Genomic DNA, 12,829 nt, shown 5'->3' with positions numbered 1-12,829 from the left:
CTGCACTGAACATGCTGACGTCTCTGGCATTGGTCACGAGCGATTCAGCACAGCAAAAGTGCACATTGTACCGGGTGTTATGTGGTGAATCAGGGCTCTCCACTGGAACAGAATTCACAGGAAACATGTGTGTAATCCTCACGGGGTGTTACTAGGTGGCTCACGGGCTAGGAGGCGGCAGAGTCCACATGGCCGCCCGCGTGCTGGAGGGACGGAGGATCCAGGAGCTGCTCAGCCCGAGAAGACAGAAGGCATAGACCGAGAGGGATCAAGGATGCAGCACCAGTCCCAGGTCGAAGGCCTGGAGGCTCCCTGGAGCATCCCTGCTGGTTTGACTCTGCATGGAGGCTGAAGAAACTGGAGACCATGACCCAGATGCCCAAAGGTGACTGCACAAAAGACGTCCCCGGTCAGGAAGACCGGAGCTCTTCAGAAGGTGCACACGTCTGCCGCCTTTCCCTTTCTATTCCATGCAGGCTACAAGCCTTCAGGCTACTGCCCGCTCCCTTTGCAATCCCTCCCTAGGGATTGAACCCAGGGCTTTCACCCTGAGCTACATCCCACTGTCCACTCCCCTTTTCTGAGAGAGAGGGAGTCTTGCTAAATTGTTTTTTTTTTTTTTTCTTTTGGTACCGGAGATGGAACTTGGAACCTAGCGATTGCAAGGCAGGTGGCGGAACCCCTGAGCTACATCCCCAGCCCGCTAAATTGTTAAATTGCCCAGGGTGGGCTTGAACTTGAAATCCTCCTGCCTCAGCCTCCCAGAGTGCTGGGATTACAAGTATATGCCACCACACCCTGCTCAAGACCATTTCCCACCAGCAACTCGAGCGTCTATTGGTTGGATCCAAAGATGTAGAAACCATGGGTGTGGAGGGCCGACCATGTCCTGTGGATCATTCTCTGGAGACCCCTACTGATCCAGAGGCATTTGTGTGGTGCTCCCCGGGGCCAAAGGCTCCCGTGTCCTTTCGGGGGGAGCCACTGCTCATGTCCAGGGCTCTCCTACCCTGGGGTCAGTACCTGGTCCCCAGGTCTGGAGACACAGCTGGCTCCTGTGCTGCCCCAGCCACCCAAACTGCCCAGTTTCAAGCCCACCCGGTTCTTTAAATAATCCCTTTGTTAAGAGCCCCTCCGGGGACCTGCCTGAATGTAGCATCTATTTCCTGTCAGGTTCCTGGCTGGCACTGTGCCCTCCCCTCACAGCCAGCTGCTCCCTGAGGGGACTTCCCAAGATGCCCTCTGCCTCAGGTTCACCCCTAGCCCCCAATAGCTCTGCAACTGGTGGGGGCTTTAACGAAGAAGGTTCACGAGAGGCCGAGCCCAGCCCTGGCTGCGGGCTTGCTGTAATGCTCAACCTCTGTGGGTAGTTGTGCAAAAGGGCACCATGTGAGGAAACAGGAAGTCATGCACTGCTCCTCACTCCCCCCGGGTGGGGAGCTCTGAGGGCCCAGGTGGGCCTGGTGGGGAGCAGGACCATGGGGGCAGGAAGAGCCTGGGAGGGCGCTGTGCTCTGACCAGGCAGCCCTCGGCCCTGGAAAAAGTCCCCGGGGACTTTCCTCATGCATCCTCCCCCAGTTTCCTCTGAGGAAATCCTGAGCCTCTTCCTGGAGGATTGGAATCCCCTTCCCAGGGACTCCGGCAGCCCCTGACCCCCCAGCCAGCCTCGCTATGGAAACCATCCTGTGGAAGAGGGGCCCCTTGACTTCCCGGGGAGTGGGGAGCGAGCCGGGCCTGGGCTGATTGGCTGAGAGGTTTGAGACTTGGTCTTCATTTAGGACCTATTGTGCTCCAGTGTTAGTCTTGACCAGTGATAGTTCAGCACCCCTTATTTGCCCCAGGACCAGCGCCTGGTCCTTCCTGCGCTCTGGGGCAAAGCAGGGCAGGAACGGGGCAGGGAGAATGGGTTTGGGGGCTGGCAGGCCTGGTCCTGGCACCGCCTGGGGAAAGGAGCAGGAGGTACCCTTGGAGAATCTCTGCTGCTGGTGGAGCAGGGTGGGGTGCCCAGCCAGCAGTGACAGCCCAGTCAGCCCAGACTGGAGCCCAAGGAACACTCAGAGCCTGGAGGGGCCTGACCCCACAGGCCAGGACGGCGCAGCTCCCTTGGGCGGGGGGGCAGGGAGAGGCGTTGCAGACACAGCTGGAGAAGTGGCAGCTGGTGCCCACCGCCTCCTGGGAGGATCCGCTTGTGAGCAGCTAATGAGCATGGCTGCCCCACAGTGCCAAGCACCCTCCGTGAAGTCTCCCCTCCAGGCCAGGGGGTGAAGTGGGCCCCTGAGCCCTCTGCCTCAGTTTCCTCTCTGTGGAGCCTGGCTTGAGCTCCTTGGAGGGCACGTGCAGGGGTGGCGAGGGTGTCAGGGGTCTGTAGGTCCTCACCGCCCTGCAGCTCCTCACCCTGAAGAGGCATTTGGAGGTTTGGACACTGAGCATTTCTAAGAAACATAGGAGAGGGGCATCCATAAGGCAGGGTCCTCGCCCCTCCTCTGCAAGGCACCCCAGGTCGAGTGGGCAGGAGGAAAAGTAGGACGGGCGGCTGGCAGAGGGGCCCAACAGGTCACCCACCCAAGGGCTCCTGATGCCTCTGCAGCGCAGTGGGCAGAGAGGTGGCCACAGGGTGCTGGCACCTGCCAACAGAAGGCCCTGGCACCCACAGCCCTGGAGCTAGGCCAGCTTTGCTCCCTCACTCTCCTCTGGGGAGAGGGTCGCTGCAGTGTCCTCAGGGGGTGGGCTCTTCCCGAGAGCCCAGAGCTGTGCTAATTCCCCCTGGGGCTGGTGCAGCTGGGGAGCCCGTCCTGGGGTGAGCAGGACACCCTTGGGGACTCCGGGGTGGCCAGCACCTGTGTCGCTTTGCCCCAGGGGTGCTGGGGGAAACCACCGCCACCCTGATCTCTGCCTGAGGGCCCCACCTCTTCCCTCCAGAAGCTTCCCCGGCCCTCCACTCCATCCAGGGTTGTGGGTCTGCGGCGTGAGCACACTGAGCACCGCTTTGAGAAAGGCTGTAGCATCCCATCCTCGGAGGCGACTGCTCAGCGAGAGCAGCCATCAGAGGAGACGTCTTACATTCCAGCTGGGTGATCAAACCCAGAAGGACATGGGCTCTTATTGTCTCACCACCAGAGGGGTCTGCAGTGTGCTCTGTCCTCACCCAGCTGGACACTGTGACACTCCAACGGCCGAGTTCCACTTCCTAGGAAGAGAGCCCCAGGCCAGTCGATCTCTCCTACCACAGTGTCCGCTACAACTGCTTTTAATTATTGACAGAAAACTTCCTTTCCTTAGGCTCTGAGCATGGTTTTAGGATGGCCCAGTGAAAGGGAAGCCATCCCGGGTTCGGTTCTGACTCACTTCCATGCGGGCCAGTCCCACAGGGGGCCCTGGCTCTGTCCCTGCCTGGCTTCTCCTTCATTCCAGGCCCAGCAGCTGCTGGCTGCTCACGTCCAAATGGGGCCTCGGGCCCTGCAGGTGGGTCTCACTGCTGGCAGCAGGGAGGGGGTGGCATGGGCGGTAGGAGCCTTCCGGAAGCCATCTGTGATGTGGCCAGCCACAGCAGGTGTTATGGAAGCAGCCGCGAGGCATGAGACAGATGTCCCAAGCCCAAACTAGATGCCCCCAAATGACTGTGGCTGTTCCAGCACCCCCACAAGGAGTCAGTGGCCTGAGGCAGGGTGGGCACTCCATGCAGGGAGGGCAGGGACACCTGGGCCTCAGTGATGCATCTCTGTGGCATTCACCGTGTTAGCACCAAGCATCCCCTCCCCCCCCGATGTAGCACCCCAGAGAGGGATCCCCTATTTGGTGACCCAGCTTCTGGAACTTTCCATGGACATCTAGAGGAGGGACGTGGCAGGACTTGCCCAGAATCAAGGCTGGGGACAGTGAGGACACCAGTGCCAGGCTGCGGGCCACGTGGTGAGCTTGAAGCTGCTCCAGGAGCAAAGGCCTGGGCTCTGGGTCTGCAGAGGCGGATGCACTTGGCCTTCTCGGACACCCAGGTGCGGCTGGAGTCCTCCCCCAAGCCCCCTTTGGCTCCCTGAGCCACCAGGGACAGTCACCTCTCCCACTGGGAGCTGCTCCCTGTGATGCATCCCAGCCCTCAGGGAACACGAGGAAAGCACAGAAGGGGGCCAGGCCTCAGCATTCCTGTCTCTCCAGGGCCAGGACAGCGCCTGAGCTGGGAAGAGCCCTCTTGGTCTGTGCCTCCTCCTAGTGCTGCACAGGCAGCTCCAGAGGGCACCTGGCAGCACAGCACAGGCTGGGGCAGGGGCGTCGGGATCCCCCAGTGTGGGGAGGGAAGGTCACCTCGGGGCTCCCAGCCCCACTCTGGAGACAGCCTGCTTATTCTCAGTCTGACTCCCAACCATGCCAGTGACAGTGCACGGATGGGGTGACATCACAGCCCCCTGAGCCAGCAGGCCACTCCCCCAGGGCCCCACCTTACAAATAGGAAACTGAGGCAGAGGGCTTCATCAGCTGGCCTGGAGGGGGCGATACAGGGAGGGTGCTTGCCATGGTGGGGGGGAGCCACGCATGCACCCAGCACACACACCTGGCTCAGAGGCCCATGCCCTGTGAGCCAGGGTTGCTGGCATCCTGGCTGTTCACTCCTCCCAGGCAGGAGGCAGCTCACCTGGGGACACCCCCGGGGAGGTGGGCACCACCTGGCACTCCTCCCTGGCTGGGTCGCACTCCTGGATCACCCATCCCGCCCACTCCTGTTCCATCCTCTCCACCCCGAGCAGGTGGGTGGGCCGGCTCTGTCCTCTTGTGGGTGCCTGGCTGCTGAGAAGGAGTGCTGTGTCCCCGGAGGCTGCCCTCACTGTCCCTGTCCCTACCACATGGGGCCAAGATCTGGCTCCTCGTGGGGTGGGGTACTCACCCGGGAGACCTCGGATGGGGAGCCCTGACCTCCTGGGCCCTGGAGATGGGGGGTCGAGGCCTCCAGATGCCGGACATCCATGTGCCCCTAGTCTCTGTGTGCCCTCGGTCACCTGTGTCCCCTCTGGCCTTCCGTGTACCCATGTCACTGGGACCCTGCCAACAGCAAAGCCTGATTTCCTGGAGGTTGCAGTCACGGCTCCTGACCCCTGGGATCCCGGGGAACTGGACTCTCCCTAAAGACGTCCCAGTGTCTAGGAGTGGTGCCCATGCCCATCTGCCACAAGCCTCTGACGGAAGGGTGACAGGGCCTGGGGAGCATGCCTGTCTGACCCCAAGTTCTCTAGCAGGAGTCAGAGAAGTGGGACCTGGTCCTCCGGGGAAACCACATCCCTGGGTCCCAGTGAAAGAGCCCCTCAGTGAGCAGGGAGCCCCGGGGTGAGGGCTATGCCTCTGGACGGGGAACAGAGTCAGTAAAGACCAGGATGCTGCTGCTGTTGCCATGGTGACCCAGGCCGCTGCCGCCCAGGTCCAGTCGTCAGGTCCTCTGAAGGCTCCTGTCCCTGCATCCTTCCCTCCACTGCCTCCTCGGGGCCGGCTGTTCCCCTTCCTCTCAGCCCGTCCCTCCCCTCAGTCCAGCGAGACACCACACAGAATGGGGACAGGGCTGGCCGAGCAGAGCCCCAGGGCCTGGCTCCACCAAAGCCCAGTTCTTTCCAGGGGACACAGGACAGGCCCAAGGGCAGCAAGGGTGAGGCGGGACCTAGGCGTAGCCTCCTGAAGCTGGGCTCCCCATTTCCTCTAGAGTAAAACTGGAGCTGCAGGCCAGGCTGTCAGGGCCACTGTGCAGAGGTGCATCAGGAAGGTGTCCTCGGACCATCGCCTGGATCCAGTCGTGCCTGAAGCATCCGGGTCCTGGGTCACCAGTGGTGGGAGGAGCATGAGGCTTCTCCTGGTTAAGCAGTTTGGATTCTGTCCATGCAGATCTCTACCGGTCCAGTGCACCTTTGGGGTGATTCCTTCCCACAGATGCCCAGGCCCCTCCTTCACCCCCAGCGGAGGGAGGAGGCCAGCAGGGTGTGGGGGCACATGGCTGCCATCCCAGCATGTCATCTGCTTAGCCAGGCCCTGGGTCAAAATAAAAACTAAAAACAGGGCTGGGATATAGCACAATGGGGCAGGGGAATGAAGAGGAAGGGGAAGAGGGGGAGAAGGGGAAGTGGGCAAAGGGAAGGGGAGAGGAAGTGGGGGGGGAAGAGGGCCACTCAAGAGGGGACGCAGAGACCCTGAGAGCAGGGCAGTGGGAAGAACGCAGCTGGGAGCCTGCAGGGCAGCCAGCTCTAACCCTCTTTGGGCAGATAGCAACCGAGCACCCTCCCCGGGCAGAGCATGGGGGAGGAGAGGTCCCCTCAACAGGCTGGCATCCAGGTCCCCAGGGTGACCCCCGAGCAGAGGCTGTCAGTCCCACCGTGCGCTCACAGCCCCCATGGACTCCTCAGCAGCCTCCTGTGAGCCAGGGCCCAAGGCCACAGTCCTGGGGGACCCCATTTGAGACAAGGCCCATGGGACAGATGGGGCCACCGTTGGCCCTGTCCCCTGGAGGCTGGTGTGGGGCTCCGCCTGGCAGGTGGACGAGGTGATCTCACCGCCTGGTGGTGAGGACGGGCAGAGGTGAAAAGGGGTGACCTTCCAAACCCCTAGACCCCCACCTGCTGCCCGCCTGCCCACTGGAGCAGTGTCAGTCTACAGGGAAGAGAGGCGAGCACCCTAGGAACAAATGAACCACCCCTGCCCGAGAGAGGCGGTGGATGCCCTCCTTTGTCCTCCTGCAGCGATGCGGTAAATGAGGTCCATGCGGCAGCCCCTGGCAGGCCGGGAGGGAGCCCCAGGGACAGCAGAGCCTGTGATGGGCCCTGCTCCGAAGGTGTCAGCCCCAGCCCAATCTGGACATGCGCGTGTGATGCTGACAAGCATGCTTTCAGCTGGGGACAGGCCCAATTCCCGTCACCTGCTCAGTGACCCCACACAAGGCTGCTTTCCTGGATTGCAGGTCCCCGGTTTAGAGAATCTTGCCCTAATCCCAGAGGTGACGTCTGGGACGAAAGCCTGCTGTGCTCAGATGGACCTGGGGCCTCAGCACACAGCAGCACCCTGTGTGTGACAGGGTGGGTGACACCCTGACAAGTGCCAGGTTGAAAGCCTGGTGCTCCTGCAACTTTCCCAGGAACTTGCTGTTGAATGTCACCTTCGTTGACATCCTTGGCGCAAGCTCTTGTGGAACTGTGCCCGGCTGCCCAGAACCCTGGCCACAGCCTCCCTGAGGTCACACCTTCGGGTCCTCACTGGCATGGTGCCAGGCCTGGCCCTGCACAGGGACCCCACGCATATCATAGCTTTCCCTCCCTCCTCCGCCAACAGTGAGGACAGCTTGATGAGTCATGCATGATTCATTAATCTTAATTAAAATGCAAATGTGTCGCCAGCCTTCTCCGATAATTAAAGGCCTTTGTGGGAATATGCTTGATGCTTCTGGGCTGAGGTTTCTTTGGCTGAAGCAAAACAGATGATTCTTTTTGCTTTGCCTGAAGCGGCCCTATTGGTGGATGCAGCCACAGAGGTTTATGCTTAATGAAGAGGCTCCCTCCTGTCTGCCCCTCCTTCTGTCACACACAGTTCCAGCTATAAACTGAGCTCAGCTTTCATTTTCTCACTAGTACCAGGCCCTCAGGTGGGTCCCCAACTGGGCAAGGGAGGAAAAGCTAATTAAGGCTTAACTTCCGGCAAGAAAGAGCCTACTTCCTTCTTGCTGTTCAAGAGGGCCAGAGGGGCTGTTGGGATTCCTGCAAATGCCTGGCTGGAAAAAAAAATCAGCCCTGGACAGCCAAGTCGGCAGGGTGTGGAGGGAAGGCTGAGAGGGCTGATGGGGTGGAGAGAGAGCCCAGGGTGGCCAGGTGAGCCCTGAGAGCACCCTCCCCCTCCCCGAGTTTGGGGTCCCCAATTGTTAGCAGCTGTGCTAACAATTCCATGCACACTGCTCCCTCAGCTGCCTCTGAGCAGCCCACAGGGGTGCCAGGGCCATGGAGCACCTGCCGGCCAGGAAAACTTGGAGCTCATGTGGCACTGTATATAGTTGGCACTCTGTATCTGCAGGTGCGGCCAACCAGCTGTGGGCTGAGGGAGAGGACTGCATCTATGCTGAACCTATACAGACTTCCGATACATGGCCATACTGTCTATGCAGCATTGCCCTGGATTATGCATGAGGAGTCATCGAGAGGCACCTTTATGTAGGTGGGAAGATCTGCCTAGCTTATCTGCAAATACTGTGCCATTTATTAGACCCGAGTGTCTGTGGATGCTGATATCCGAGGGGGTCCTGGGAACCCCTCCTCAGCACTGTGGAGACTGAAGACGCCTGTGCGACCCCCTCTTGCCCTGCGGTACCTGGCCTGCCTACGAACTGTCCTTTCAAAGACCACATTCCGGTTCATCGCCCCTTCCCGAAGCCCTGGCTCAGCCTTGGTCCACTATCGGGGCTGGGGTGAGGGGACCCTGAAGGCACAGAGCCCATCCCTCCACCCTCAACCCCACCCGGCACACCCTGCACTCAGGCCTCCCCTACCAGCTCTGACTGGGTCCCAGCTGCTGTCCATTCTTCTTCTCCATCCTTTTCTGTCCTCTCATTCTGCTTCCAAACACCCAGCTCTGGGCTGACAAGGGCTCGGGAACTAAGAGGAGAGGGAAGAGTGCCCAGAAACTTCGTCTCAGCCCACTACACTTACATGGCCAACAGTGGGACGTCATTTCCCATCAAGTGACACAAGCAGAAACCATCCGCCGCCACCCCTGCCTGGCTCAGCCTGGCCTCCCTGCGGAGACCTGTGGTCACTGAGCATCCTCAGGTTTGACGGAGCTGAGTTGTCAGGATTCATTTGCTGCTCTGGCTTGACTGAAATGGGTCAGACTGGCTGTGCTCCTGAGAGCCAGGCAAGAGCGCTCCTCACACGTACACAGGCGCGCCACGCAGGTGCACAGTACTGCTCATTTTTTGTTCTGAAAGAATTACAGTTCCCTCTCTGCCCACCTGGCTGATGTCCCCTGGGAGAGGGCAGCTGGCTTCCCTCGGTAACCATCTCCCAAAGTCACAGCGGCATCTGGCAGCCAGTGCAAGCTCCCAGAATGAGCCAGGCCCGCCTGCTGGGGATGCCCAGCGCCTGCACATTGCAGCTCTGCTGGCACCTGTAACCACAGCCACCCGGGCCTGGCCTGGCCCAGGAACACTGGACAGCCCAGGGGCAGGCGGGCAGAGCACCTAGGAGAGCTGAGCCCCCTCGTCAGCGCATGCAGCACAGGGTGTGCTACCAGGGCTGACGCCAGGACACCCAGCTTTGCACTGCGTGGAGTTTTCCTTAGGGCAGAATCGGGTTGGGGGAAGTGGGGAGCTGTGCCATAAGTCAGCTGCTTTATGAAGTCTCCTGCCCGGCTCTGTGGCATGTGGAAGAGGATGCTGTGCGGGGCCCTTGCCCTCCACCATTTGCTGAGCTGGCATGTCCAGCAAGTGGCCCTCAGAAGCCAGAAACGAAGTTCTGGGCACAGACTGAGGACCAGGGTCCCAGCACAGGCAGAAACCAGAAGCCTGTGAAGCCAAGGGGATTCCATGAAACCACGGCAAAGGCACACCTTGGGGGAGCGCAGGGTGGCGCACACACTCGCGTGCCCAGGCAGGTCCCGCTGACGCCCAGGCCCAGTGTGTCTGCGACCAATGTCCTCCTTTCTTTTCCAGGGGCCCAGTTAGGATGAGAATTTTTAGGATGACCTCATTGTCTATCATGAATGGAATCCCAAGGATGCCCGTCCTTTAGAAAGCCGACCGTTCAAACACTCATCCTCTTAAGCAAGTTAGGAAGAGATTGTTCATTTTTCCAAAGAATTTTTTTTTTGGCCAGAAATTAAAACCCTTCATTTGCTAGACAATACTGGGAGCCACTTCCCGGAGTGAATTCACTGCCTGATTCTTCCTAGGAATGCATCCAGTGTGGGGGAGGAAGACTCCCAGGCTCAGGGACCGCGTGGGGAGACGGTGGCCTCCGGGCGCAGGTGGGGGTGCCTGCCTGCCTGCCACCGGCTGTGTGACTCCCCAGGCTTTGGGATACTGGCTGAGGAGACACAGATGAGGACGCGGTGGGCGGCCTCCCCGACGGGGTCATGTGTTTAGGAGCAGGCCGCTGAGCAGCAGCTGAGGCGAGGGCACCCAGGGTGACGCCTCGTGTGCGGGCAGCGGGGATGTGTCGGGAAACGTGCCCAACACGACAGGGGAGAAAGCACACGGAGACAGCAATCTCCCAGCACTACCCCGCTGGGACAGCCCCCGAGGCGTGATTCGGAATTCCAAATGCGCCTGAATGAGGCAGTGGTAGGGAACTAGTGTGTGCAAGGCTTTGCACCCAGAAGTCCTTTGTGTCCTTTGCTCTCTGAGGCCTGCTGGGTCACAGGTCCAGTCGCCTGCTCGGCCCCCACAGCTCTGTCACTGTCCTGGCCCAGGAGGGAATCTGTGTGGTGGGTCAGGTTAAAATCCTCTCATGCAACTGCAAAGAAGTCGAAGATGACTTCTGCTCCTGTAGTGTTTGATGACACCCTCCCTCACCCCGGCTCCACCCTACTCTGGGCAAAGGTTATTTGTATGTGTGCTGTCATCTGAATGCACAGGGGACCCAGACATCACAGATGAGGAGGTGGCTCATCCTGTCCACTCCAGGACCCACTGACCCTCCTGAGTGCCACCATCAGAACCAGGAGGGCCAGGGTCCTGCTGTCCGACTCTGAGAGACAAGGGCTCTCTTTGAGACCCGTGATGCCAGCTCCCAGGTTCAGGAAACAGCAGCTCAGCCCTGGAGGAAAGAGATTTGGTTCCCCAGCTCATCTCCAGCCCGGAGAAGGCCGGTGTCTCTGTTGGGTTCTGCCCCCATCTCTGTGAAGTGGGGAGGCTGTCAACGCAGCACCTGCCTGGGGGGATCAAGAGAGAGCGGGCGACTGCGGGGCGTGTGAACTGGGCGCTCTGTGCATCGTTTGCAAGTACAGTGGGAGTAGGGAAAGCAAAACACACCTGCAGGTAGCTTTCCTCAGGGACGCGGTCCCTCGAGGACCCCTGGCCATGCAGGACAGAAGATGCCACCCGGAGACCTGAGTCACCATTGCCAGCTGGGCCCCTGGACCCCCGTGCAGCTGCCTCCACACCCGGATGTCCCTGGTGACTGAGGGCAGTAAGTAAGGGGGGCCTGGCAGGCAGGACCCGGGGTGCTGGTGAGAAGTAGCAGCTGCCTGGGTGAAGGGCAGGGGACCAGGGAGGGTCACTGCCACACAGGCTGATGTATCATCACAGCACTGGCCGGCCAGAGCGAGCCCTCTTATTTTATAGGTTAGAGAACTGAGAACCCATGCAACATCAATGCTACCAACAGATGGGGCCTAGAAGGAAATTCTGTCCCTTGCACAAGCAGGGCTGACCCCAACCCCCAGGTGCCCATCCATACCTCCTGGAGGATCCTGTGGAGGGAGCTCTTTCTCAGGAGCAGGACCCTCGGGCTTCAGGAAGGGTCCACGTCCCAGGGCTTGCATGCACGTGTGGCCAGGGACACTGAGTGCCCAGGCCCCTGGTGAATCTCTCCTTCCGTAACTCTAAGTAGACACGGGATCGATGGATGTCTCCACACAGGCCAGGTCACCACAGTGGGAGGAAACCCGCTTACTCAGGGGCCCTGAGGCGGTCTCTGCTCAGAATGGGTGGCCCCCAGCACAGGTGAGTCACAAGGAGGGCTTGTTACTCTCTTCTGAGGGACCCCAAGGGTCGGGACACACAGGCAGCACATGGCGGGTCAGGGGCAGCTGCGACATGTGCAGGGCATGGGCATCCATAGCTCCAGGTTGGGCTTCCGGGAGTCCCCCATGGGCTGTGTTCTGAATTCTGTCCCCCAGACACCAGCTTCTCCAAGTGCCCAGGACACTGGCTCCCCCTCTGTTGCTGTGGGTGCTTGGGCAGGCTTTGGACACCCCAGACTCTCCCCGCTGCTCTGTGCCACCATCCAGGACCCTGGTATGTCAAAAGAAACGAGATTCCTCTCCTACTCTGAGACCCCGTGCTGCAGCATGAATGTCCTTCTAAGCTGCTTGCGGCGAGACCAGGTCTTGAAAGCCCACAGTTGGAATGTCCATGCCCCACTGCTACTTACCGTGCACACGTGAGTGTGTGTGTGTTTGTGTGTATTTACACTTAACAATTTGGTACCCAAAGGGCTCTGAACGGGCAGCTGCCCGACATCACTGCTGCTGGTTACAGATCTTTCAGCGCCTGACTCCAGCGTTGTCCTGCTTCTGCTCAGCACCTCAACTACCATCTATCCTGTTCCCTCGGGGGAGGCATCTACAGCCTTTGCAGAGGCCAGTCACAGAGGCACCCCCATGCCCCCCAGACGGAGATGCTGCCTGAGGAAAGGGGCTTAGCAGCAAGGTCAGCCAGAGTGTGCTAGGACTCCTCGGGGAGGCCCAGAAGGGCGGGGTTTGGCCTCCAGCAGCTCCTTCACCACGGTGCAGCTGCCTGCTCCTCTGCAGACTAAGGCCTCTGTGGTCCCAACCCCTGGACACAGTGCAGTTATGCTGGGCTGGCAATCGGGGCTCGCTGAGAGCAGGAATGGATCACGCTTGCTAAGCGCCCACCTGCAGGTGGGGTGCTTGGGCCCCACCCCTTCTCCAGGCCATGCTACGCCCTCCTTAGGGGCTTGGGTCCCAGCTCAGCGATCACCCCTGTCCCTGAGGCTCAGCTGCCATGAAGAAAGGTCACCTGCTTCAGCAAGGGGCTCTTGCGTCTCCAGTCCAAGGTCACAGTGCGGTTAGGCAGCTTCTCCCTGGGCTAACAGGCACGGTCTTCCCACTGCCTGTCCCTGTGGCCCTCCCCTGTGTG

This window comes from Heterocephalus glaber, unplaced genomic scaffold (genome assembly GCF_053883595.1).
Source record: "Heterocephalus glaber isolate CG9 unplaced genomic scaffold, H.glaber_assembly_v1.0 deba00000122, whole genome shotgun sequence".
Taxonomy (NCBI): domain Eukaryota; kingdom Metazoa; phylum Chordata; class Mammalia; order Rodentia; family Bathyergidae; genus Heterocephalus; species Heterocephalus glaber.
The sequence above is the reverse complement of the archived record's forward strand: the minus strand, read 5'-3'. Positions refer to the sequence as shown.